Source organism: Protopterus annectens, chromosome 1.part0 (genome assembly GCF_019279795.1).
Source record: "Protopterus annectens isolate FY-2018-M chromosome 1.part0, PAN1.0, whole genome shotgun sequence".
NCBI classification, from domain to species: Eukaryota; Metazoa; Chordata; order Ceratodontiformes; family Protopteridae; genus Protopterus; species Protopterus annectens.
In genome coordinates, this window is record NC_056725.1 from 1,210,350,987 (window position 1) to 1,210,377,199 (window position 26,213).

Here is a 26,213-nt window from a genome sequence, read left to right on the forward strand (position 1 = left end):
ATCCTAAGTTGAGAAGGTAACTGACAAAGTTCGGTTACTTTCCCAAGTTATTTTTCAACAATAGCTTCAATTTATGGCTGTAAAATTACTTGCGCTGCTGGAAGGCACTCGGGGTTAACATGATGTAATTCCTATCTTCTCATGGCGTGCTCAGTGTTAAGCACAGAGGCGCCATGAGAAGGTACTCGGGGTTAATGAGTTAATATGCTTCACATGGATATTCATCCTCTGGCAAGACTTTTGGCCAAAGAATGGGACAGACTCCAGATATAGAATGGACTAGTGTATAGGAGATCTCCAAGTGCACTCGGCAGTGAAAAATGGCAATTGTTGCTTCCCCAGAAGTATAGGGAAGTAGTACTCTGGTCATTGCATGATGAACATGGTCATCTTGGTTATGACAGAACTACGGGTCTGGTACAAGACAGGTTCTACTGGCCATGCATGAAGCAAGATGTTGAGGATTATTGTCGTACATATCTTCGTTGCATTCAGAGAAATACTCTGCCGACCAGACCTGCCTCATTGGGTCAAATGAAAAGTAGTGGGTCCATGGAACTGGTCTGTATAGATTTTCTGTGCATTGAACCAGATGAAGGGGGGATCAGTAATGTGCTGGTGGTGACAGACCACTATACCAGATATGCTCAAGCATTTCCCACTTGCAATGAGAAAGCTATTACAGTGGCAAAACTACTAGTTGAGAAGTTCTTTGTACACTATGGCCTGCCAAAAAGGATACACTCTGATCAAGGATGTGATTTTGAGAGCAAGCTTGTCCACGAACTACTCACTCTGTTGGGAGTCCAAAAAAGCCGCACCATTCCTTATCATCCTCAAGGGGATCCTCAGCCTGAGAATTTCAACAGGACTTTACTACACATGTTGGGGACACTATCTGCTGAGAAGAAGAGTCAATGGAGTAGACATGTAGCCACAGTGGTGCATGCTTACAACAGTACTAAAAATGATGCTACAGGATTCTCACCTTACTTCCTAATGTTTGGAAGAGAAACTTGTCTTCCTGTTGACGTCACCTTTGGAGTCACAGCTGATGATACACCAGTGTGATCTCATGGCAGTTATGTGGAGAGACTCAAGAAGAACCTCAGACAGGCTTATGAGCTTGCCGGGAAATCAACAGGATGAAGACATCAGCAAAACAAGGCTCACTATGACAACAAAGTAAAGATGCATGACTTGCAGCCAGGGGACAGAGTTCTTCTGAGAAATCTGGGACATAAAGGAAAGCATGAACTAGCTGACCACTGGGGATCTGTGATTTACATAATTTGTTCTCAGCTACCTAATATCCCTGTCTACCAAGTTTGCCCTGAGGGGAAAGAAGGACCCATTAAAACCTGGCAACGTAATGCCTTTGGCAAAACAGGTGAGACTCATGAATCCGGAACCCAGAATGGCTCAGCGGAATCCTAACTCAAGGTGACCCAAAAGGCCAAGGCGGAGAGGATTATCCCGTCCAATGTTCAAGAGCCTATGCTCCCTCCTGCTAAAGGAGAGGAGGACAGTGATGATGACTGAGGTTTCAGTGAGTTTTTTTATGATGATGTTCAAGACCCCGTGGGCTGTAATCTCATTGTAAATGCACCAGAATTCATTCCTTGTCATTTTGAGCAGCCCAGACCTAACATTAGACTAAGTAATGTTTCTGTGCCTCTTACAGAACCTGATACTGATGGAGGCCCTGCTATGCAAACTTCAGAAAACAGTGCTGAGGACAGTCATGCCATTATGGAAAATGAAAATAAAGTTATACAAGAGGATATCTTAGAAGTAGACAATATGCCTACTGAAGAACTGGACATTGAATGTGATGTGGGTGACAAATCTTCCAAGCAAAATTCCTTAGCTGTCTCTTCTGAACCAAAACTGCAGAGACTGATTCTGCCCCCACAGAGACTTACATATAACAGTTTGGGACATAGTACACAGGAATCTGTGACCACAGCTCATCGTAGAGTCTACGCCCATGATCCCTATGCCTCCTACTCCAGTGGTGACACCCTTTCCCAAGTTACGGATAAGGCTGATTACCCTTGGTGGAATGTATCTTTTGAATGCAAAAATATTGTTCAGTTGATGGTGCACTAGTGCTTGTAAATATTTTGCTGCCAATCTACCTTTGACTTGAGGGGACCCAAGATTTTCAAGTGTGTGTGGGGGGGTGAGAGTAGCTCCCACTGTATTTCGTTATAGAGGTAATAGACTGTAGTTTTTCATTACACCACAAGGTGGAGCCCTTGTTAGGAATATAAAAGACAATTTCGAAAGTGAATGAGGAGACTGGAACACTAGCTGAAGGAGGGAAGACTGAAACAGGGAGTTGAAAGGAAAAAGGGCCTTGCTGCATGACTAGATTTTTTTCCTAGTGCTTTGGTGACAGGGAAGTGAAGTGGCAGATTGTGTCTGTCTTTTGCTGAAATCCTGGATGATGGTATTTTGTGGAATCAGGAGAGAAGTCTGAAACCAGTAGTTACATGCCTGCATATAATTCAGCAAGAAAGGAGCTCCTTTGGGCCTAGTACAGAGAAGCCAGAGATGATTACCAGAGTTCTGGCAGGTGATTTTTCTACTTTTCTCATCAGAGGAACCACGGTGCCTGGTCACTAAGATATTCTGGACAGAGTGGTGAGAGGTTTTGGATGTCATTTTATATTTTTATGATTGTGGATCCCCCCAAAAAATGCTTTGTGGATTACAAATAATTGGGATCCATATGAGCTACAACTTTGGCCCCATTATGCCGGCAGCAAGACTGTAAGTAGTCACTGGCCAGTGAACAGGGTAGAATAGAGTGTTTCATAGCTGGTCTTTTTATAATTGATCAAGGTGGGTTGAAAGTGTTAGTACTGCTCAATGACATTGCATTTTCTCATATTTGTATTGTTGCATTATAAATCTTCATTTTTCAATGACATTGCATTTTGCTCATGTTAGTACCGTTGCCTTCAAGAATCTTGCTGCTCAACGACATTGCATTTTCTCATATCTGAATTGCTGTATTATAACTCTTTTATTGCCTAATGACATTGCATTTTTCTCCTGTGTTTGTATTGCTGCATTATAAAGCTTTACTGCTCAGTGATATTGCCTTATTTGTGCATGTTTGAATGTCAAGACCTTTTCTGTTGAGTTCTGGGGAAGAGGGTGTATGTGTGGTTTAAATGCATGCATAGCTCACCTTGCCTTATTGCTAACTGGTTCACTGTTGAAATAATTTGTGGATGTGTTATTGCCTTTTAAACTAGATGTGTCACTTAGGAAAAAAAATCTGTTATTCTTGCCACCTTGGTGTGTTGGGCCTAATAGGGGTGTCACCAAAGTCAGGTAGGAAGGAACCCGTATCTACTTCAGCTACACCTGCAGGTGCGCTACACAGTTATTATACATTTTTTGCAAAATGGAGTGTTACACAGTTCTTATACCTTTCTAGTAAAGTAGCATGTTTATATCAATTTAGATGGGTTAGAATGTAGTTTGGCCACATTAACCTGCTTCTGAAAGGTTTAAAATTGAATTTCCTTGAAAAATCTCAAAGGGAAATGAGCAAATAAAATAGAGATTTATAGGTCAAGATTCTCAAAAGAGAAAACAGAAGTAGTAAAACTTAAATGACAAAAGAAAACAGTGGAGAGACTATGAGCAGTTTTAAAATCTTCAGCCTTTTAAAAGTTATAATTATATACTGGTCATGGATGTGGGGGTCAAGCTTCTGACATAAAAAGATAGTGCATGTGATATGTAGAGACTCTGTTGTATTCAATCTCCTGTATCTCCGCAAATCAAATAGCTCCACAATTACCAAAACCAAAGACTTAAATCTTCACCAGCAGAAAAAGTACAGTTGCATAAGTCCTACTTATCTGTAACAGTAGATGCTTGAATGTCACAATGCCTCAGTGGTATATGAGTTTTCTGTCTGCATAAACCCACATTGGCAGCTTTTCAGAGTTCTGAATCCCCTCCCCTGACTCTCAGTGAAAGGAGATTGGCAAGGCCCCTTCCATCAGAGAAAATCTAACCCTAGTCACAGAAAGTTAGTTGTTCAGGCTTTTAGTGCTGAGTGGGAAGAACCAAGAAGGACCAAAAGCTAGAATTGTCTGAAACTAAGCAATTCATAGCCAAATACACCAACAATTGTTTTCCAAATTTCTTTTATTTAGTACTGTTGCTAAGAAAGTGGAACAAGCAAACAGTTACCACAAAAGTCATAAAAAAGCACTAGGACTGAAAAACTAAACAACAATAACAATACAAAACTCTATACAAATATATACAAAAGTGTGAAGTATGCTAAAAAAGAAGCAAAAAATACTAGGACAATTCCAGTATAAAGAGAATACATTTTAAAGATTTTACAAAGTAGGTTTGGGTGTTTAATTGATGTTATCAATAATTATAGTCCAGTTTTCCTTAAGAAGAGAAATGTTTTTTTCTGTTATGAAGTGAAATCTTGAAAATCCTGATATATTTATTTGCCATTTCTTTGAAACAATTCCATAAAAGTTTCTTAAAGTCAAGGCAGTTTTGTGTGATGTAAAATTTGATTACCGTGAAGATATGTAATAAATCTGCATTGTTGAATCCACACAACAGACATGTTGGTGAAAGGGTTACAATGATAGGTAAATGTATGGCTATGCAATATTTTGACCCATGCTGTTTGCCATGAATTTGATTTGGGTATACAAGTCATTATTTTCAAAATTCTGGCGGTATTTATAATTAAATAGTATAATAAGAAAGTTGGTAGTCCTAGACCTTCTTGATTTCTGGGCACAAAAAAATACACCAACACAAACAACCAAAGCCAACCAACAATATAACAAGGTTAGATACTTTCAAATAACATATAAAATAAGGGGATGTTGGGTCGGTGCTGGAACTAAGGCAGTGAGAAATTCAAATGTCTAACTGTTACGGGTAAGTGGAACTTATGCAACTGTACTATGTTCATCATTCACACTGCCTCAGTGGTATATGGGTATATTCTTAAAGCTTACCCTACCTGGGAGAAGGAAGGATAAAGATCCAGGAACCTCTGGAAAATCTTCTTTGCAAAGCATGCTCTGGAACTTGAGAAAAAATCCAGTTTGTAGTGCTTTGTAAAGGTATGAATTGAGGACCAAGTTTCTGCCTGTAGAATGCTTAGAGTCCACTCCTTTCCAATATGTAACCGAAGAGGATAAGGCTCTGGTGGAATGTGCCTTAACCTTCTTTGGAATAGATTTACTATGGCGGGAGTAACAAAAAGCAATAGTATAGGCAACCAATGAGAAATTACTTGCTTAGAGATGGGTTTGATCCTTCTTAGCCCCAGAATGGGAAATAAACAGTTGTTCAACTTTCCTGAAGGCTTAGCTCTGTCAAGGAAGAACCTGAGCTGCCTATGCAGATCCAAGGCATGCAGAATCTCCTCTTCCTTGTTTATAGGTTCCGTAAAGAAAACTGAGAGATATCTGGCTTGATTCGGGGTAAATTTAGAAACAACATTTTCGATGAAATAATGATTATTGTGTAAAATAACTCTTCTTGTGAAAAATCAGATAAGGGAAGCCCACCATGAGAACATGCAGCTCAGAGATTCGCCTTGCAGATGTCAGAGCAATCAGCAAAACAGTTTTCCAAGTGATGAACTTTAAATCAGCCTGGAAGGCAGGTTCAAAAGGAGACAGGATCAATTTTTCAAGAACAAAGATGACTTGCTAAGGAGGAGGAATTTTGCTTTCATGGTGATCTCAAGTACAGCACTCCTTTCATAAACTGATGATAAAAACAGATGAAAGAGGGGGGATCCATGGGCAGATAAGATGAGATGGCTGCAATCTGTAGCTTGATATATACATAACATAAGCCATAACTGAGTATATCACATAAATATTTCAAAACCAGAGAGGTAGACACCACACCTTGCTTTCTGATATCAGTTAGGCACCACCTAGAAAACCTGTTCCACTTGTAGACATAAGATATTTTAGTTGCAGGTTTCTTGCATCCTTCAATACCTGCTGAACACTTTCATGGAAGATGTGCCTAAAAGCTTTCAAGATGGAATCATCCAGGCTGTAGCAACTGTTCTAAACTGGGATGCACTAGTCACCTCTGACACTGTGTGAGTAGATCCAGACTGTGAGGAAATGTGTGGTAATTGCCCTTGGCCAATTCCATTAAAAGGGAGAACCGACTTTCCCTAGGCCAAAAGGGGGTCACCATAATGATCTTTGATAAGTCTTTCTGAATTTTCAGACGTACGTTGGGTATCAGTGGAAAAGGGTGGAAAATACATAAAGGAACTTTCTCATCGAAGGGAATGGGAATGAGAATGCTTCTGTCCTCCTAGCATGGCTACAAGGATGCTTCAAACAAATTTTTCCCAATTGTCTGTTTGAAAGGAGGCAAACAGAACTATTTGAAGTATACCCAACACCTGGACCAAATCCAGGCAAACCTCTGTCCTGCGTTTCCACTCATAAAGATTCATCTGGGATCTGCTTAGTCTGTCTGCCACTATATTTTGCTCTGATGGGATATATGAGGCCTGAAGCATTAGAGAATGCTGTAAGGATAGCTCCCAGGCCATTATTTCTAACTGGTAAGGAGGGTATGGCCTTGTACCCCCTTGTTTGTTGAGGTACCATATGACTGTGGTGTTGTCTGTGACCATTAAAAGGGGACATGGAGACCATAAGTGGTAAAGAACCTTTAAGGTCTAAATCACTGCTAACAATTGTTCGATGTTCCTGTGCTTTCTAGCACCTAAAGGACCTAATTTGCCTTGTACTTGAACTCCTCTGGACACTGCCCCCTATACGAAATCTGACAAGTCCATTTGGATTGACTGAACTGGAGTCTGGGGGGAGAAAGGTAAGTCTGGATTAAGAAACATCTGATCCCTCCACCAGTATAACTATTGTCTCACAAAATCCAGCACTGGTACCTGGAAATCCAATGGATGCAGGTGCTGTGTCCAACAATTTTTTTGTCCCTTTGAAGCTTTTTCATGTGAAATCTAGCCAATAATGTCATGAGGATCATTGATGCCATGAGGCCTAAAGTTTTGAGAGACTCTCTTGCAGAGGCACTTTCTTGAAGAGAGAAATTCCTGAAAATGTTCTGAAAAGTCAAGGCTTTATTTATGGTAGAAAGACCATTCTTTTTCCTATATCTGTCATACACCCCAGGAAGACCATTCTTTGTGAGGATGTGAGATAGGACTTTTGGATATTTAGCTTGAAGTTGGGAGCAACTGGAATGTGGCAATAAGCATTCGTCAGACATAAAGTCACCAAGATACAGTGGTCCAAAAGAAGAGGCAGGACCATCTGCAGGGTGAGTATATTGAATTTGGGTACTTTCAGAAAGGTATTTAGGTACAACAAATCTAACACTGGTCTCCATGATAACTCCCTTCTGGGTACCAATGAGATTTTAGTATAAAATTATTTTCCTTTTTGCTGTGCAGGAACTAGTTCTGTAAACCCAGTCTTTAATTTGTGAAGGAATACTGGAGAAAACAGATGTGTTTGCCTGGTGGGTGCAGGGGGATTTCCCTGAAGGCAGGAATATTTTCGATCTACTGAGTCTTGGCAAAGTCATTCTTTAGCAGGGGAATGATTTTTTTTTTTTTTTTTTTTGGGGGGGGTCCCTTTTATTTGATTTTGAAGCATTATCCTCCTGCAATTTCCTCTTGGTACCCCAACTCTTGTTAGGCTGGAATTTATTGTTTGTTGTCCCATTTGAAGTTGGAAGCCTTGTCAGGGGAGAACCCGGGAATATGACATAGTCTAGATACCCCATGCATCAATTTATTTAATCAACCTATTGTTTAGGATTCTAGGTAGTAGCAGGACCAAACATAAATTCAGAACTTAAAGGAACATTCAAAATCACATGTTTTAAATCCTCAGAAAAATTCAGGTTATGTAACCAAGCATACCTTCCCAATACAACAGAAGTTACTGCATTTCTAGAAATAGCAGCTGCACCTTCCAAGGCACTCTTTAAAGCATGTTTCAAAATGTGAGTCACATTAGAAATCATCTCATACATATAACACTTCTGATCAGCAGGCAAAGCTATAGTAAAGTCATCTAAACTGTAAGCATATTGCAAAATACATTTCCATATGCTGCCCTGATAATTTAAAATTCTGAAGGCTAAATTACTAGATTGAGGCAACTTTTTTCTTTGAGATTCTACCCACTTGCCAATTTTATCAGTACTTGGTACTGTGACTGTGTTAGAAGAAGCCAAGCCAAGGCTCTCTTGTTAGAGGTGGCAGTTGCCGAAATGGCAGCTGGGTCAGCTGACAAAGGAGCAAAGAGAGCTGCATGATCAGAGTACACCTTGTATTTCCTCATAGCTGTTTTAGAAACTTATTCACTAGCCAAAGGGGTTTTACATGCAGTTTTATAGATGTCATCTTCTAAGGCCAGTAACAGAGGAGGTACAGCCAAAACATTTGGAATCTCATCCTCTTAAGATCATAAACTCTGCCAATCTCTGGCATACCTCCGGGTTGCTTCCAGTCAAGTACATTTCAAAACCTAGCTAGCATCTGTGGAAAGGTGAACGCTAGCTTGAGTTTTTGAACCTGTTCACTATTTGAAGAATCAGACTGGATGAACTGAGAGTGTTCACTATTCTCTGCAGCAGATTCCTCATTAAAATCTGCAGTGTTAGACTGATCTCTAGAAAAGATAGCCCCATAGTCATTCTAAATAGGAGCATAGTTTCTGAAATTAGCTGACTGTAAAACACTCTTAGCTAAGGAAACCTCATCAGCCCTATACATGGTAATAACCTGATGAACTATACTAAAGGACAAAATATCTGTTAACAGAGTATTATGTCTGGAAGGGGGTTTCTTACCCTGGACCTGTTCTTGGTTCTCCTGTACCTGAACCACTGGAATAGCCCTGGAGAATGTGTCTGACCCCTGTAACACAGAGGGCTGCAAGCTCATACCAGTGGGTGACAGAAAAAAAAAGTAATCTGTGGGCTGGCTTAAGGCAACAACAGATTCACAAACCATAGGCTGAGGCATTTTTTATTGACTTTTTTTAGCTGAAACTGGATTTGATTGGGAGGAGGAAGGCGGCCATATCAGGATCCATCCAGCCAGGGGAAAAACACCAGCCAGACTAAAACACTGGCACTATTAAGGGCTGAATAAAGCAGCAACAGTTTAAATTGTGCTAAGCCTTGTTCTACAATTTGCACAGTGTAGTAAACAACAGTACACACAGTCACAGTACCAAGTAAATTTCACTTTTTCAAATAGTGACAAAATGAATATATACCCTTAAATCAAATACTAACCTTTTAAAACAACATAAATAAGTATTGACTTAGAGATTCCCTTGTCAGAAATGAAAAAAAAAACTCCACAGAAAATGCAATAACAATTTAACCATAAAAACTGCTATTGTAATGTTAAATCGGGAGTAAGTATCACAAAGATAAAGAAAAAAGTGAAAAAATGCAATATTTTTTCTCAACTTCAAAATGAAGCAGATAAACAACAGAAATACCAGGCGTGATTAAATCAAGATTCTACATGCATGAGACAGCCCCTACTGTTAAGCTGACACCACAGGACATCAGTTTTTCAGTACAAGTCATAAAACACTTTAAAAAGGCTGAATAACTGCATAAAAGCCATATTAAGCATAAAACCAATGCAATAGTAAGTTAGAATTCCCAGAGGAATTAACATCAGTAGTAAATAGCAAGAATGTTAAAATAAAAAATTAGCACACACACACACACACACACACACACACACGCACACACACAGATATATTAATAAAACAGAAAAAAAATCAAATGTATATAGCAATAAAGAGGAAGGAAAGTTCCCAAAGGAATCTTATCTGAGTTTAGAAGCTGTAATCCAGCAATGCAGGCTGCTGAGGAGATTCAACAGTGTGAGTCCTACAGCTGGCACTAAAAGACTGAGCAACTAACTTTCTGTGATAGGGGTTAGGCTTCCCCTGATGGGACGGTCTTAGCCAATCATCTATCATAGGGAGTCAGAAGAGGAGGTTCTGATTTTTGGAAAGTTGACAGTGTGGGTTTATGTAGGCACAGAACCCATATGCATTCAGGCAGTGTGAATGATCAGCATGCCGGATGAGATGGAAAGACACACTCATTATGTACCACCCCCCTCATCTCTGGAGTCAACTTCCCCTACAGGTTAAGCAATGTGACAAATTATCATTTGTCAAATAGAAACCAGATGACTGGATGGATACCCACAAATTTAACCCCGGGACTGATGTAGCCCTCCTTGAAAAAGAGGATAGTCTGAGGATGCATATTGTCAAGGCATTAGTAATCATGAGACTAAATTGCTTTGTAACTTCAATGAATCTTATATATGCTGATAAAGAAGAGTTATGTGGGGGCACTGCTGCAGTGTTTTTAAGATAGAAGGTAGTTGTGTAGTGTAGTTGATGTTTCAATTGCAAATCCAAAGCAGTTGGTTTACATTTGTGATAATTTTAGTTAGATAATAATCTAAGTGCTATGATTAAATGTGATTGCCAATGAATCCTGTCAATGTAATGTATGTAGACTAATGTATTGACTAATAGTAATAGAATCATTAATATATAAATATGCACACATGCACACACACACGCATATTCACACACTACAACATTAATATGGGGTTTACATACATTTACATAGTAGTACATCTAATCAAAGAGTAGTGTTCGAAAGACATACGTGAATGGGCATGCCTTCGTTGAAGGCTGGGAATCGGGCTGGCACCTCAGCACCGTAAAAATCTACTGCCAATCATTAGCGGACCGGAGTTCGGCTGTGGCGACCCCTAACCGGGAAAAGCTGAAAGAAGAACAACAACATCTAATCAAAGAGTAAATGGTCATCACATTGAATTGAATATACTGTATTGGATGTGCCTCCCTTCTGGATCCAGGTTAAAGCTCATTTGAGAGCATAAAAGTAGAGTATTGAAATATTACCCCTGCAAGACCTATGTTAAAGCTTGTCACAAAGTTCCACAAGGGACTGGTTAATCCCCCACTTCGTCCTATTGTAGATTCGGGTTGGTCAAAAACAAGTTACATTGCCAAGTTTTTGGATAATTCCTTGAAAGAGAAAGTGACACAAATATTGCATTTATGCCAAGACTCCTGGCAATTTTTAGAAAAATGTAACAAACTGGTTCCCTTTGATAAAAAAGGAGTTTTTTTAACAATGCATGTTAAGGATCTCTTTAGTTGCATTCCACATTCTACAGGATTAGACTGGTTTTATGATTTTCTCTCTGATGAGTTTGGCCTAAAACAAGGACTTGTTAACACTTATACATACACATTTAATGCAAATTGTCCTTAACAACAACTACCTGTATTTTGAAGGCCACTATTTTAAGCAATGTGAGGGTGTAGCTATGGGATCCGCTTGTGGACCCCTATTTGCCAGCATAATTATGGCCCAATGGGAGAAGCATTTTCTTTTTTGTTCACAATATTTTACACACATTCATCTATATTTAAGATAGTTGGACAATTTGTTTGTGGCATGGGTTGGGCCTAATGAAGCTATACCAGCTTTTATAGATGACCTCAACAATAGTACTAATTTTCTAAAATTTACTTATACTATGCAAGAAAAAGCAATTCCATATTTAGATGTGAGGCCAATTGGTGAGGGCAGCTCATATGAACACACTTTTTGATGATTTTTTGTTGGAGTGTGATACTATGTCTAATATGTTTTTAGCTAGGGGGTATCCGACCACGTTTGTTAATTCCATCAAAACAGAGGTTATCCATAAACAAAGGATAGGTTTATTTGTCCCTATTTTAAAATATATAAGTGACAATGGTCAGACTTATATACAATCAACTTACACTAGGGTCAAAGATGGCACGTCTATGACTAGTGGAGACAAAAGTTATGCACTGCAGCCCTTGTACAATGGCGATAAGAGTAGAGAATTTAGGTTTAAAAAGAATGGGGAGCAAAGATGCTCCTTTATATGTACTTATACTGAAGACAACAATATAATACAAGATATCCTCAGGAAGAACTGGACAATGGTTATGTAGGACCAGGACCTTGCAGACATCTTCGGTAGTACTCCACAAGTCACCTTTAGAAAAGTTAGAAATTTGAAGAACTTATTGGAACACACTAAGTATTTTGAAAAGCATGGTCAAATGTCTCCTTGTGGAATGTGCCAACAATGTAAATTTATTTTAAAGACATCTAAGCTTAAAATCAGAGAAAAAGATATCACACTGAAAGGTAAATACAACTGTTACACCCAAGGTGTTGTATATGCTGCTACGTGTTGTCAATGCCAAGCATTTTACATTGGCAAAACCCAACATAGGTTAGGCCAACGTATTTATGAACACATGTATGAGGTCAAGCAGAACAACGAGAAAAATGCCTTATACAGGCATATTAAAAGTTGTCCTCAACATAGTTTCAAATTTGCTGTGTTGCAACAAATTTCTAGTCAATCTAGGGAGGGCCCTTGGAAAATACAACTTGAAGAGAAAGAAACCTGATGGCAACTTTTCCTAAATGCTGGCTCTCCCCCAGGGTTGAATGACATGATTTCAATTACTAGTAAATTAAAATTAAAAGTATTTGATAGGTGACTAGGTAATGTACAAACCTAACCTTCCTTTTGTATAAATTTCTTTATTGGATTTAATAGTAATTCAAAGTAGTTAGGTAAGTTTAGGTGAGACAAAGAAGCATCTGATTAAATTCTTAATGAATTTTTCTTTGTGTTAAGTACTAGCATTGGTTCTGTTTTATTTTTAAATAACACAGAGAAATAAAGTTCCAAAAAACCAAATAAAAATAAAACTCCGTGTAAACAGACCTCAGTACTTTAATGAAACGAACAAAATTTTAAAATCACAATCACAGATCTAGCGCTTTCGTCTGCCGAATGCAGACTTCCTCAGAATAATGAAAGTGTGGTGCCAATGATTTTTATACAATATAAATCAATTAATTAATCAATCAGTTACATAAATTCATTTGAAACTTAAAGCCATACCTGTTATTTTCAAAGTTACATTCAATATGTGGTGTTACAGTTTTCTTTAAAAATCAGTCACAAGTTGTATGGGGACCTAACTAAATAAAGTGCTGTTGTGCCTTAAGTTATTTAATAAATATTCATATTCAAAATTATAATAAATATGTTATAAAATGATGTTTGTAAAATACATATTGTGGTTTATATGGTATATATTCTAATTATTCCTAAAAGATAGCTGATAAATAAAATACTGTTGTTATGTTAAAATAGTGAAGTGAATATAAACTTTAATGACTTGTAATAGTTATGCCTAAAAATGTATATATATATATAAAAATGTTAAAAACTAATTTACAACTGTTTTTTTTAAGGAATAAAACAATATTACATAATACATGTTTAAAAAAAAAAAATGTTATGTTTTGTTAGTGCATGTTTTTACAAATATAACCATGCTTTTTGTGTTCGTAATGAAATCTTTATATGGTGTATGTTCAAATAAAAGCTAATGTTTATACAATAGAGGCTTTATCCACTAAAATAGCCTTAATGTTTGTGTATTCATTAGGCCCAGGAGGGATGTTTGATTTTAGCCTCAGTTGCCATCTAATTTCTTTCTGAAGTAAGATGTTTTTAACATCACCTCCCCTTGGATCTGATTTAATGTGTTCCAAAATTCCAAACTTGAAATCAGTGAAACCTGCACATTCAACAGAATGTTTAAATAAGGCACTGGTCTCCTTTCTCTTTTTAATATTGTAAATGTGTTCGTAAATTCTTTCTCTGAGGGACCTCTCGGTCTTCCCCACATAGAAAGAAGGACATTTGGAACACATGGCTAGGTACACTAACATCTTGCTTCGACAATTGCCCTTGCAAAAGGCAATTTTGCTTTTTAAACCATTCTCCAATTTTAATTCAACAGTTTGATTAATATACATGCATTGTCGACACCTACCACATCTTTTAGTACCTTCCTTAGGGTCAGGTTTCTTATTTTCCATTTCAAAAAATCTTTTGAAGTTTGTAGCTGTCTTGTATATAAATGTTGGTTTTTTTCCAACTGTCTGATAAATCTCTTTATTGGTCTTGAAAATAGACCAATTATTTTTAATAATGTTAATAAAACAGTCAGAAAATCCATTATACTCCACAATACAGGCACCCGTATAATCCTTGGAGTTGTCTGTCTTTTTCTCATTAGGAGTAAATTTGTTGCCTAATAAAGGTATATATTTGGTACCCCATCCTTTATATACTTGTTCCAGTATCTCACCAACCAATTGTTTGGGATATCCCCTTTCCAAGAATTTTTCCATTAAAAATGAAAATTCCTTTTGTAAATCTTGATGTTGGGAGGTCATTCTGGCTATTCTGACAGCCTGTCCTTTAATAATACTTTTCTTTTGATGTAGAGGGTGTTGGCTGTTGAAATGTAAATAACTATTACACCATGTGTTTTTACGAAAAATATTTGATTTAAAACCAGTAATCACTTTGCTCAAAGTTATATCTAGATAGTTTATACTATTATATTCAATTTCATGGGTGAAGGACAAGAAAGTAGTCGTTTGATTAATATATGTCATAAATTCATTTAAGTCCTCTGTGGTGTCATCCTCCCATAATATAAAAATATCGTCCAAGAAACGAAGATACAATTTTATATTTTTCTGGTAAGGACTCTTAAAAATGTATTCTTCCTCCCATTCAAGAAGAACCAAATTTGCATATATGGGGGCACAAGCTGCCCCCATAGCCACACCTGTGGTCTGCTTATAATACTCCCCTTGAAAAGTAATAAAATTATTGTCTAAGACTATTTCAGTCAATTCTAATAACAATTTTTTCCTGTCCAGATTTAATTTAGAATGTTTGTGAACACAGTTCTCAAAGTATTCAAACCCATGTTTCCTGGGTATGCAAGTAAACAAATCTTTAACATCAATGGTCACCATTTTAACTGTCTCTGACCATAATTTGTTTGTTATTTTACCTAAAAAATCCCAGAAATCTTGCACCAAATGTGTCTGTTTTTTGACAATATCTTTTAATTGTTGGTCAATAAAAACAGACAATGGTTGGGTTTTGGACTTTTTTGCTGAAACTATTGGTTATGTAGGACCAGGACCTTGCAGACATCTTCGGTAGTACTCCACAAGTCACCTTTAGAAAAGTTAGAAATTTGAAGAACTTATTGGAACACACTAAGCATTTTGAAAAGCATGGTCAAATGTCTCCTTGTGGAATGTGCCAACAATGTAAATTTATTTTAAAGACATCTAAGCTTAAAATCAGAGAAAAAGATATCACACTGAAAGGTAAATACAACTGTTACACCCAAGGTGTTGTATATGCTGCTACGTGTTGTCAATGCCAAGCATTTTACATTGGCAAAACCCAACATAGGTTAGGCCAACGTATTTATGAACACATGTATGAGGTCAAGCAGAACAACGAGAAAAATGCCTTATACAGGCATATTAAAAGTTGTCCTCAACATAGTTTCAAATTTGCTGTGTTGCAACAAATTTCTAGTCAATCTAGGGAGGGCCCTTGGAAAATACAACTTGAAGAGAAAGAAACCTGATGGCAACTTTTCCTAAATGCTGGCTCTCCCCCAGGGTTGAATGACATGATTTCAATTACTAGTAAATTAAAATTAAAAGTATTTGATAGGTGACTAGGTAATGTACAAACCTAACCTTCCTTTTGTATAAATTTCTTTATTGGATTTAATAGTAATTCAAAGTAGTTAGGTAAGTTTAGGTGAGACAAAGAAGCATCTGATTAAATTCTTAATGAATTTTTCTTTGTGTTAAGTACTAGCATTGGTTCTGTTTTATTTTTAAATAATATTTACTTGTTTAAAACAATTCATTTGTTATATAACAAAAAATTTTAATGGTTGTTTTTAATTTTGAAACAACGATATTCTTAATTTCATATGGTCTAAACTTTTGTTAGGAGACTGGTTGCTGCCTTTTGGTATTTCACTGTTTAAAACTTAAATATGTAATTATTCTATTCATTAATTATGTTAGCCATAGGTTGATTAATTTATTAGGCTCCACTTCTATGTATTTAAGTAAGGGGGTTACTTGTTTTAATTGTTTGATGAAGTTTGGTCACAGGTACCAAACAAAAGCGCTTACTTTTTGCGGTAAATAAAAGTTTGGTCATGCAGCTGGTGTTCCTGGCCTCGTCTGTTGGATTTGTGTTTGTTGTCACAAAGTTTTGACAGGTGGTGTTTTGATGTGTGAAATTGGAATGTTTTGAGGTTTAGGAATTTTTTTTCAGTTAACTGACGTATAATCATACAAGTATATATGTATGTATGTATGTATGTATGTATGTATGTATGTCTGTCTGTGTGTGTGTGTCTTATGGCAAAAAGAACTCTGCATACCCACTACCCACCACGTTGAGAACTCTGTGTACTCACCACGTTGGATTTTTTGTGTATATATATATATATATATATATATATACGTATGTATAATTAAAACCAAAGTGTAAAAAGGTCACACAGACAAAGCATTCAGTAATAACTGCAAGAAATCCCAGCCAAGCTCAAGTTTTCACTGTACGATACCTTAAACCTCCTGTAAATGGAGGCCCATTGGATATATGCAAAGGACTTTAACAAAATGAAGTGTTTCAGCTACATCGTTTCTGAAGGCACATGACTTTTTTACTTTTTAGAACTTTACATTTACATTCAGGCTAATAAACCAAACCCCAATAGCTGTGGGCATACATGTTTTGGCCTTTTTAGTGACATCATCAACATAGCATAAGTGGATAATATGGATATACTTCAGAAACACAGGGTCTTTAAACCCAACTGATACCCATACTCATTAAGATGCCTACAAACTATCCCTATTAACATCCAAACCAAAGGGTAAAAAGATCAGATAGAAAAACCATTCAGTAAAAATTGAAAAAAAAAAAAAACAGCTAAGCTAGAGATTTCATTGTATGATATCTTAAACCACATTCAGAAGCCTTAAACCTCCTGCAAAGGAAGCCCATGGGATATATTAAAATGACCAGTTAAGGACATCAAGTGTTTCAGCTACATGGCTTCTGAATGTCCACATTCAAGTATGGGCATGTATGTTTTGGTTTTTTTATTGACCTCATCAGCACAATATAAGTAGATTGTTTGCTATACTAAAGAAACACAGGGTCTTTAAACCCAGCTGATGCTAATAATCATTAAGGTTACTACAAAATATCCTAACTAACATCCAAATCAAAAGGTAAAAAGGTTAAACAGACAAAACATTCACTAAAAACTGCAAGAAAAACCAAGCCAAGCTAGAGTTTTCACTGTGTGATATCTTAAACAACACTCAGAAGCCATGGAGATGAAACACTTTATGTCCTTAAGGGTCATTTGCATATATCCATGGGCCTCCATTTTAGGAGGTTTAGGGCATCCCACAGTGAAAACTCTAAGTTAGCTGGGTCTTCCTCATATATATATATATATATATATATATATATATATATATATATATATATATATATATATATATGTGTGTGTGTGTGTGTGTGTGTGTGTGTGTGTGTGTGTGTGTGTATATGTATATAAAGCAATAAGTTAGCTCATACAGTGCTTTATAGTTATCACTGTAAATTTTGTACTATTGTACAATATACTGGACATGCCACGAGCTACTTACATCAACATAAAAATGTTCTCACATATTCTTAACACATTTCAAAACCTGAAAATTTGCATTCCTTAGAAACATGTCTAACAGTGGAACAGACTATATTTCTGACTGGTTTCTTCTGTTAAATTCTCCAGATATGATCAATCACTGAAGTATTTACAGTACATTTCTGATCATCCTTGTAGGATACTTCTTGCTACAGTACAGCTTCACTTGGGACATGACTTTAGGAGTCTCTCTTTTGCAGCTTTTGACTATCACAGTTATCAGGACTCTTTCACGGCCTTCATTTTAATATGAAAGGACTGTTTGTGAGAATTTGCATTTTTCACCTTTCTAAAATGTTGATTTCATATTTGTTTTGTACAAATGGCTGTAATTTTCCTGTACAGCTTTACCATAGATAACACAGCATTTATTCTGCTGCTTTAATAATTAAGCGATGGATTTTCCCATGACTTCTGGATTCTTAGTTTGACTACAACCCGTATATCAGGTGGTCTTTTGTAGTTTCCTTAGTAGTATTTCCTCCTGTGCCAATTCTTTTCCAGTATCTTTCATATCTTCTTTACTTTATGTTAATTGTCACACCAGCAATGGAGTTGAAGCAGACAATCTGCATTTCAGTATATCAGCTATCAAAAGTTGAGCTGGTGAGAGATTAAGTCCAGGAACTGAATGCGCGTATAATCCAAAACTGCAAGATGGCTATCCTCACAGTTTTTTCCATTTGATTCTTTACTGTTTGGATACTTCTTTTCACTTGTCCTTTAAATTGCAGATAGTGTAAACTGGAGATTATGTCTGAATTCTCTCTCATGAGACATTTTCTGAAATATCTGACTTGTTTACTGTAGATAATACATCAGGTGTGACTTATCTTTTTTTTCTTGCTCCTGTAAGGATCCTGGGAATTAGCTCCATTACTGACACTCAAATATCCCATTCATTTTAGGGCCATGGGAGTCAAGAGCTTGGGGGCAGGATAAGAGCCCAATGGCCCATTTGTTCCAGCCTGGGAGACCCCATCAACTATCCATTCCCTAAAGGGAGCCATATGGTAGGGAGCTTGCTGGCCTGAGGGGAGTGGCCTCCCTGTACCCACTGAGAGCATCCCCTCTCCTTCACTGGCTCTTGTCTAACCCACTACTCTGTAGTCTTTCAAGGGCAAATGTACTTCCTCACTCCAGACTTCCCCAGCTTACTACTGTTAAGCTCAGTGACTGCTTAGCCTTTGTTGGCTAGGTCTCCATTAGGTAACTCTGAATATTAATGCTACACCAACTGTATGTCACCCTATGTAGTGAACCAAGCCACTTCCCTCCTCTTAAAATGGAGGACACAGCCTGGCAACTCACTGTCATTCTCTTACAGGCACCCAAAGTACTAACTGATGTCACCTATGCTGTAGTTAGAGCTTTATCCTCTATACCACAGAGCTGGTTAGGTGCTGAATTCAGGTCAACAATGCTGTAGTCAGGACTTTATTCCTCTATACCACAAAGCTGGCTAGGTACTAAACGCAGGTCACCTATGCTGCATTCAGAGCTTTACTCCTCTATACAACAGAGCTTGCTAGCTACTGAAATCAGGTCACCTATGCTGTAGTCAGGGCTTTATCCTCTATACTACAGAGCTGACTAGTTACTGACCTCAGGTCACCTATGCTGTAGTCAAGCTTTATTCCTCTATGCCACAGAGCTGGCTAGGTACTGGACTCAGGTCACCTATGCTGTAGTCAGTACTTTACTCCTCTATACCACAGAGCTGGCTAGGTACTGAACTCAGGTCACCTATGCTGTAGTCAGGGCTTTACTCCTCTATACCACAGAGCTGGTTAGGAACTGAACTCAGCTCACCCATGCTGTAGTCAGGGCTTTACTCCTCTATGCTACAGAGCTGGCTAGGTACTGAACTCAGGTCACCTATGCTGTAGTCAGGGCTTTATTAGTCTGTACCACAGAGCTGGTTAGGTACTGAACTCGGGTCACCAATGCTGTAGTCAGGGCTTTATTCCTCTACACCACAGAGCTGGCTAGGTACTAAACTTAGGTCACCTATGTTGTAGTCAGGGCTTTATTCCTCCATATCACAGAGCTGGCTAGATATTTTTTATCTTGCGAATATGAACTTTAATACGCTAATAACACTTTCATATGTTGTGTCTGTCAGTTTGATTATTTCAGGGGACTTAGATTTTTAATCCACAGATATGAGATTTGTAGATTCTTTTGTATTGATCTTTACTACTTGACTCCATGGATGACTTCCTTTCTGCTACTTTGTTAAAACAATGTTGGCATCTATTCCTTTGGGTTGTTATTACAGTATGCATTAAAGATGGCATACCTCTGTTTTACTTGCTCTACCTGAGTTTAACATTCCTGGCCAAAATATTATTTCTCTTGTTCTTTTTTGCACACTATGATTAACAGATGTAATTCATGTATTGTGTCAAGCATTTGTTTTCTCAGTTAACTGAGCACTATTATTTGCCAGATTTGAACATCAGTCCATGGATAAAACTTATTTCTTCCCTTAAAGAATAATCAGACTGAATGTCTTCCCTTACTGACAACTTTTGCTCAGACTAACCTTTACTTGTAATCTGTTCCACCAGATGTATTTCTGTCAACATCAGCACCACTAAAGTTCTTTTGCTTTTTTTTCAGTTGTTGGCAACTGCTGTATTACCTTAAGAATTCTACTTTGTAAGACCTTATGCTTTGGTAAAGGATGTCTAATAGTTGGCAAATTTTGTTTGAGCTAGCAATAATTACTGATTTCTTCTCAATGTATTGCTGTTTTGTCTTAAAACTTAACTACTTTTATGGCTTCTTCCCCAGAAGCAATTTGGAATGCTGTACATTGAATCTTCTCTGTGACAGCGGTGAGGTCTGCGATGGGAGTGACGGATGCGTTTAAGGTGGAGGTGGGGTTACATCAAGGATCAGCTCTGAGCCCTTTCTTATTTGCAATGGTGATGGACAGGTTGACAGATGAGATCAGACAGGAGTCCCCGTGGACTATGATGTTTGCAGATTACGTTGTGATCTGTAGTGAGAGTAGGGAACAGGTGGAGGAGACCCTGGAGAGATGGAGATATGCTCTAGAGAGAAGAGGAATGAAAGTAAGCAGGACTAAGACAGAATATATGTGTGTGAATGAGAGGGAGGATAGAGGAATGGTGAGGATGCAGGGAGTAGAGGTGGCGAAGGTGGATGAGTTTAAATACTTGAGATCAATAGTTCAGATTAACGGTGAGTGTGGAAGAGAGGTGAAGAAGAGAGTACAGGCAGGATGGAGTGGGTGAAGAAGAGTGTCAGGAGTGGTTTGTGACAGACGAGTACCAGTAAGAGTGAAAGGGAAGGTCTACAAGAGGGTAGTGAGACCAGCTATGTTATATGGATTGGAGACAGTGGCACTGACAGAAAGGCAGGAGTTTGAGCTGGATGTGGCAGAGTTAAAGATGTTAAGATTTGCACTGGGTGTGATGAGGGTGGAAAGGATTAGGAATAAGTATATTAGAGGGTCAGCCCAGGTTGGAAGGTTTGGAGACAAAGCTAGAGAAGCAAGATTACGTTGGTTTGGACATGTGCTGAGGAGGGATGCTGAGTATATTGGGAAAAAGATGATAAGGATGAAGCTACCAGGTAACAGGAAAAGAGGAAGGCCTAAGATAAGGTTTATGGATGTGGTGAGAGAGGACATGCAGGTGATTGGTGTGACAGAGCAAGATGCAGAGGACAGGAAGAAATGGAAACAGATGATCTGCTGTGGCGACCCCTAACGGGAGCAGCCGAAAGAAGATGATATACATTTAATTTCTCAGACATTTCAGCTTGTAATAAAAAATAAATAAAATTTCTAGATCCAAAGCATCACATTTTCAGACATTTCCTCTCAGGAAAACAATTCAGGAGTGTTGCAAATGAGCCATATTTCCACTGTGAATTTAACTTCTGTTATCTATATTTCTCAACAGGAACTCTTGAAAACAAATATTTTGCTGTTGCTTTACGTGTGCATATGTATTTCTTTAGGGTTTCCAGACTTTCTGTCAATTACACAGTTTGCCAACAGCTATTTGCATTGCTACAAGCCAATACATGCATGTTGAGTACAAAAAAGCAGTGGATTATAAAGCAGTGGTTATTGCTTCCTGTAAGGAATTTCAATTTTGTTTGTGTCTGTACAACAATAAAGTTAGTGTTTTTAAATTAGGGGGTGTGGAGTTGGAGCCCGAATATCAGAGACGGGTGGTAGTACAAAGCCACATCCATGTAAAACATGATTTTTGGTGTTTAATTTGTTTTGTAGAGTCTGTGTCGTCAACTTGTTTTCATCGATATAATGTGCATCAATGCAAGGGTATGGCAACTATTAACAGAAGTGTAACTAGAGTGGGGGGAACGGGGCAGCTGCCCTGGTTGAAAGGTATTAGGGGGCTTGATATATATATATATATATATATTTTTTTTTTTTTCGGGGACAGGTATTATAGAATGCAGGCAGTTTAGGACCTAGTGCTCTTCCTTATAAAGTAAAGAGTTCTAGATTGGAAAACAGTCTCTTTTTTTTTGCTCTTGTTTAAAGCATGAGGGTGGCAAGTCCTGTCACTCCTCTTTACAACAAGAGAAGAAAGGGGCCCCAGAAATGTTGAAGAGACTTTTTTAATTCCTCAGCCAAGGTGCCAAATGAGCAGTTACAGCTCTCACTATTAATACTCTTTTTCAGTTCTGATAGACATTTCACCACTCTTTGACAATGTGTTGTCAGGAGGATTAATAAATAATACACAGTAACTGTGCTCTAACTTTTATGAGGTCTGCATTCCATCTGAATTTTATGGACCTTATGTGTGTTACATGACATGCAAATCATATTAGTTTTCTCATTAAAGGTATATGTCAGATATCTATTACCCCAGCTCTGCCCTACTTCTTTCCCAGGATGGCACTTATTACTCTGTATCCATCATGTAGCATATGGCATAGTATTTGTTGCATATCTCTGCTTTTTTACTTATATTCTTTGATGTACTTCCCATCCCTATTCTAACCAGGTCAGTCCTTCTTCCTCCTTTTTGAACATACTGTTTCATGCACTGTCTGTCTATATATATATATATATATATATATATATATATATATATATATATATATATATATATATATATTAGGGTCCATATTACAACGTCGAACTCACAGGAGTCCGAATGTTGTAATATCGAATCCAAAAGTTCAAAATCTGAAAATAGCGAAGCCACGGCACACCAATTTTTTTCACAGGGAAAAAAATTGGTGGGCCATTTTTGGGGCTTTGCTATTTCCTCCACTGTGGTGCGATCTCAGAGTTGGTATATTTAAGTAGAGGGTGTGTGGGGGTGTGGGGGCAAAACTGAGGGTAATGCTACTCAATGCCAGAAATCTAAACCTCAAACTGCACGCACTCAAGGCACTCCTCAATATGGAGAAAATCGATATATGTGCAGTAACAGAAACCTGGTTTAAGGCTCCAGAGAGCACCCCAGCACTACCAGTCTACAACTCATACCATACATTTCATCCACAAAACCCAGACCAAAATACAAAAGGTGGGGGAGTATCCATATTCATTAAGGATGCCCACACCTCCAGGTTAGTGGCACAGCAAGATGCTTCAGACATCATCTACGTGCAACTAACAATGGACAAAACTGCTATTCAAATTATAGTTTGCTACAGATCACCCACCATGTCCCAGGACCCCCACTTCGCATTCCTGGAAACACTGGGAAACATAAAGGTCCTACCAAACACCCTGATATTGGGTGATTTCAATTACCCAAACATTAATTGGGAGAACTACTCAAGTACAAACTCCCTTGCCCAACATTTCCTAAAATTTATACACTCAAATGCCCTGGATCAACTGGTCAACACCCCCACTAGAGGTGACAACATATTGGACCTGGTCATCACCAACATGGATGACCGGTGTTCCACACCGGAGGTCAACCCCTTGCTGATTAGATCTGAACATAAAGTAATCACTCTGGATATCCACATTCCGCCACCACCCCCAGTCAAAGAAACCACCGTGAAAAACTTTTCAAAAGCAAACTTTGTGTTACTTAAGACCAAAGTGGGAAGTTTCAAAGCCCCCATGCTAAAGGATAACGCTGTCCAAGCTGCAAAATCCTTTACTAATGCATTCTATGAGCACCTACAAGAATCCATGGATCGTGCTATCCCAAAAAAACAAGACTCACTCCTCCAAGAAAAGAAAACCAGTCTGGTGGACCCCTGTCATAAACAAGCTATACAAAAGGAGGAGGAAACTAGTACAGAAAAGAGTAAAATCCCAAGAAGGGAAGACATCCCTGATCAGTATCAGCAAGAAACTACATTCCCTCATAAAATCACCCAAGGCTAGCTTCGAAAGAAAAATTGTCATGGACTCCAAAGATAACCACAAGGCATTCTTTAGCTATGTCAAGAATTTAAGTGGTGATTCTCAGATCTGCTCGGAGTTAGTGCAGAATGGCACAAAATACACTGAACCGACCAATATAGCCAACATCCTGGCAGACAGGTTCAGTGCAAACTTCACCCCCCTCTCAGCCCCAAAAGGCCCATAACTATACCAGAAGAATGTAGTGCCCCTGAAATCACAGACACCCAGGTTAAAACAGCCCTCTCCAAAGCCAAAAACACAGCATCAATGAGACCGGACAGTGTCCCAGGCTGCATCCTACACGAGCTCAAAGATGAACTAACCCCTCACCTAAACACACTGTTTAAACTCAGCCTCTCCATAGGCTATGTGCCCACAGAGTGGTGCACAGCAACGGTTATTCCACTCCACAAAAGTGGAGCCACAATGGACCCCGGGAACTATCACCCTATAAGCCTGAATAGCTTGGTCTGCAAAGCTATGGAGTGCATCATCATGGATCTCATTAACAGAGACATTGGAAACCTCCAAACACTAGACCCTACCCAGTTCGGCTTTGTTAAGAGCAGATCATGCCTCCTATAACTGGTGGAGTTCTTTGAGACAGTTACCAAGGCTATAGATGAGGGAAAGGTGGTCCACACAGCCTACCTAGACCTTGCAAAGGCCTTTGACACCATTCCCCACTCAGGTATTATAGACAAGCTCACTAACCTGAACATAAACCCCTACATCACGAGATGGGTTGCCAACTGGCTCTCGGACAGAACCCACATGGTAAGAGTTGCGGGAGCTAGGTCTGACTCTAAACCGGTTACAAGTGGCGTTCCCCAGGGCTTAGTCCTAGGACTCTCCTGTTCGGCATATACTTCTCAGAGGTACAGGCAAGCACAGGAGGACTATGGCTGACCAAGTTTGCAGACGACTGCAAACTAGGGGCTATAACTGACTCTCTGGCTGACACAGACATCCTCCAAAAGGGTCTCACTGAGACAGATACCTGGTGTCAAAACCATGTCCTCAAGCTAAATGACAAAAAGTGCATAGTTATCCCCTTTGGAAAAAACAAAGTACCCACAAACTGCCACATAGGTGGTAGCCCCCTAAATACGGAAGACGTAATAAGGGATCTGGGGACCCAAGTAGATAGTAACCTCTCCTTTGATAATCACATTGCCAAAGTGGTTAGAAAATCCTTCTATGTAGCCCACCTAATCACGAAAGGGTTTGCATCCAAATTGAAAAAGGTAATTGGGCCCTTCTATGCATCACTCATCAGACCCATCATAGAGTACAATGCTCCATTTGGGATGTACCTTACAAGACACCTGCAACAACTGGAAAGACCACAGAAGTACCTCACCAAGAGGATCACTGACCTTAAGCAGATGCCCTATGCAGCTCGACTGAAGAAACTCCAGCTGTACTCAGTTGCATACCGCCTACTCAGAGGTGATCTCTGCCTGACATACAAGGCCATGTCCAACCCAGAATTGATGGACATGCTCCACCTAAAGAAAACCTTATCCCCACGAGCCACAAGCTCCAGGGATCTAAACCTCACCACAACAATAAATAGGATGTGCTAGAGGGATAGATTCCAGTTCCAGAGACTTCCCATGCTCTGGAACAAGATTCCAATCTACTTTAGGCAGAGCTCCTCGCTAACCTTCTTCAAGAGAAACCTTGACAAGTGGATGGGAAACAGAAACTTGACCCCAGGGATCACTTCAATGGCTCTGCTGGACAGAGGCACAGGGAACTAATCTAAGGGGGCGGCGAAAACCAACACATTCCGGCTAGGCTTATAAATGTCCTTGGGCAGATAGCCTAGTACCTACCTATGAACCTATACATAACATATGACCATGTGATATACTACAGCTGGCATGCTGATTATGTCTGCAGGAGTGATCCAAAGCAAAAACACTTTGATCCGCTGTTTCCTACAACATATAAGTGTTGTTTTTGCACTTTGTGAACAGCTGTTATTGTTCTGCTGTTGTAGTTTTACTGTTTAA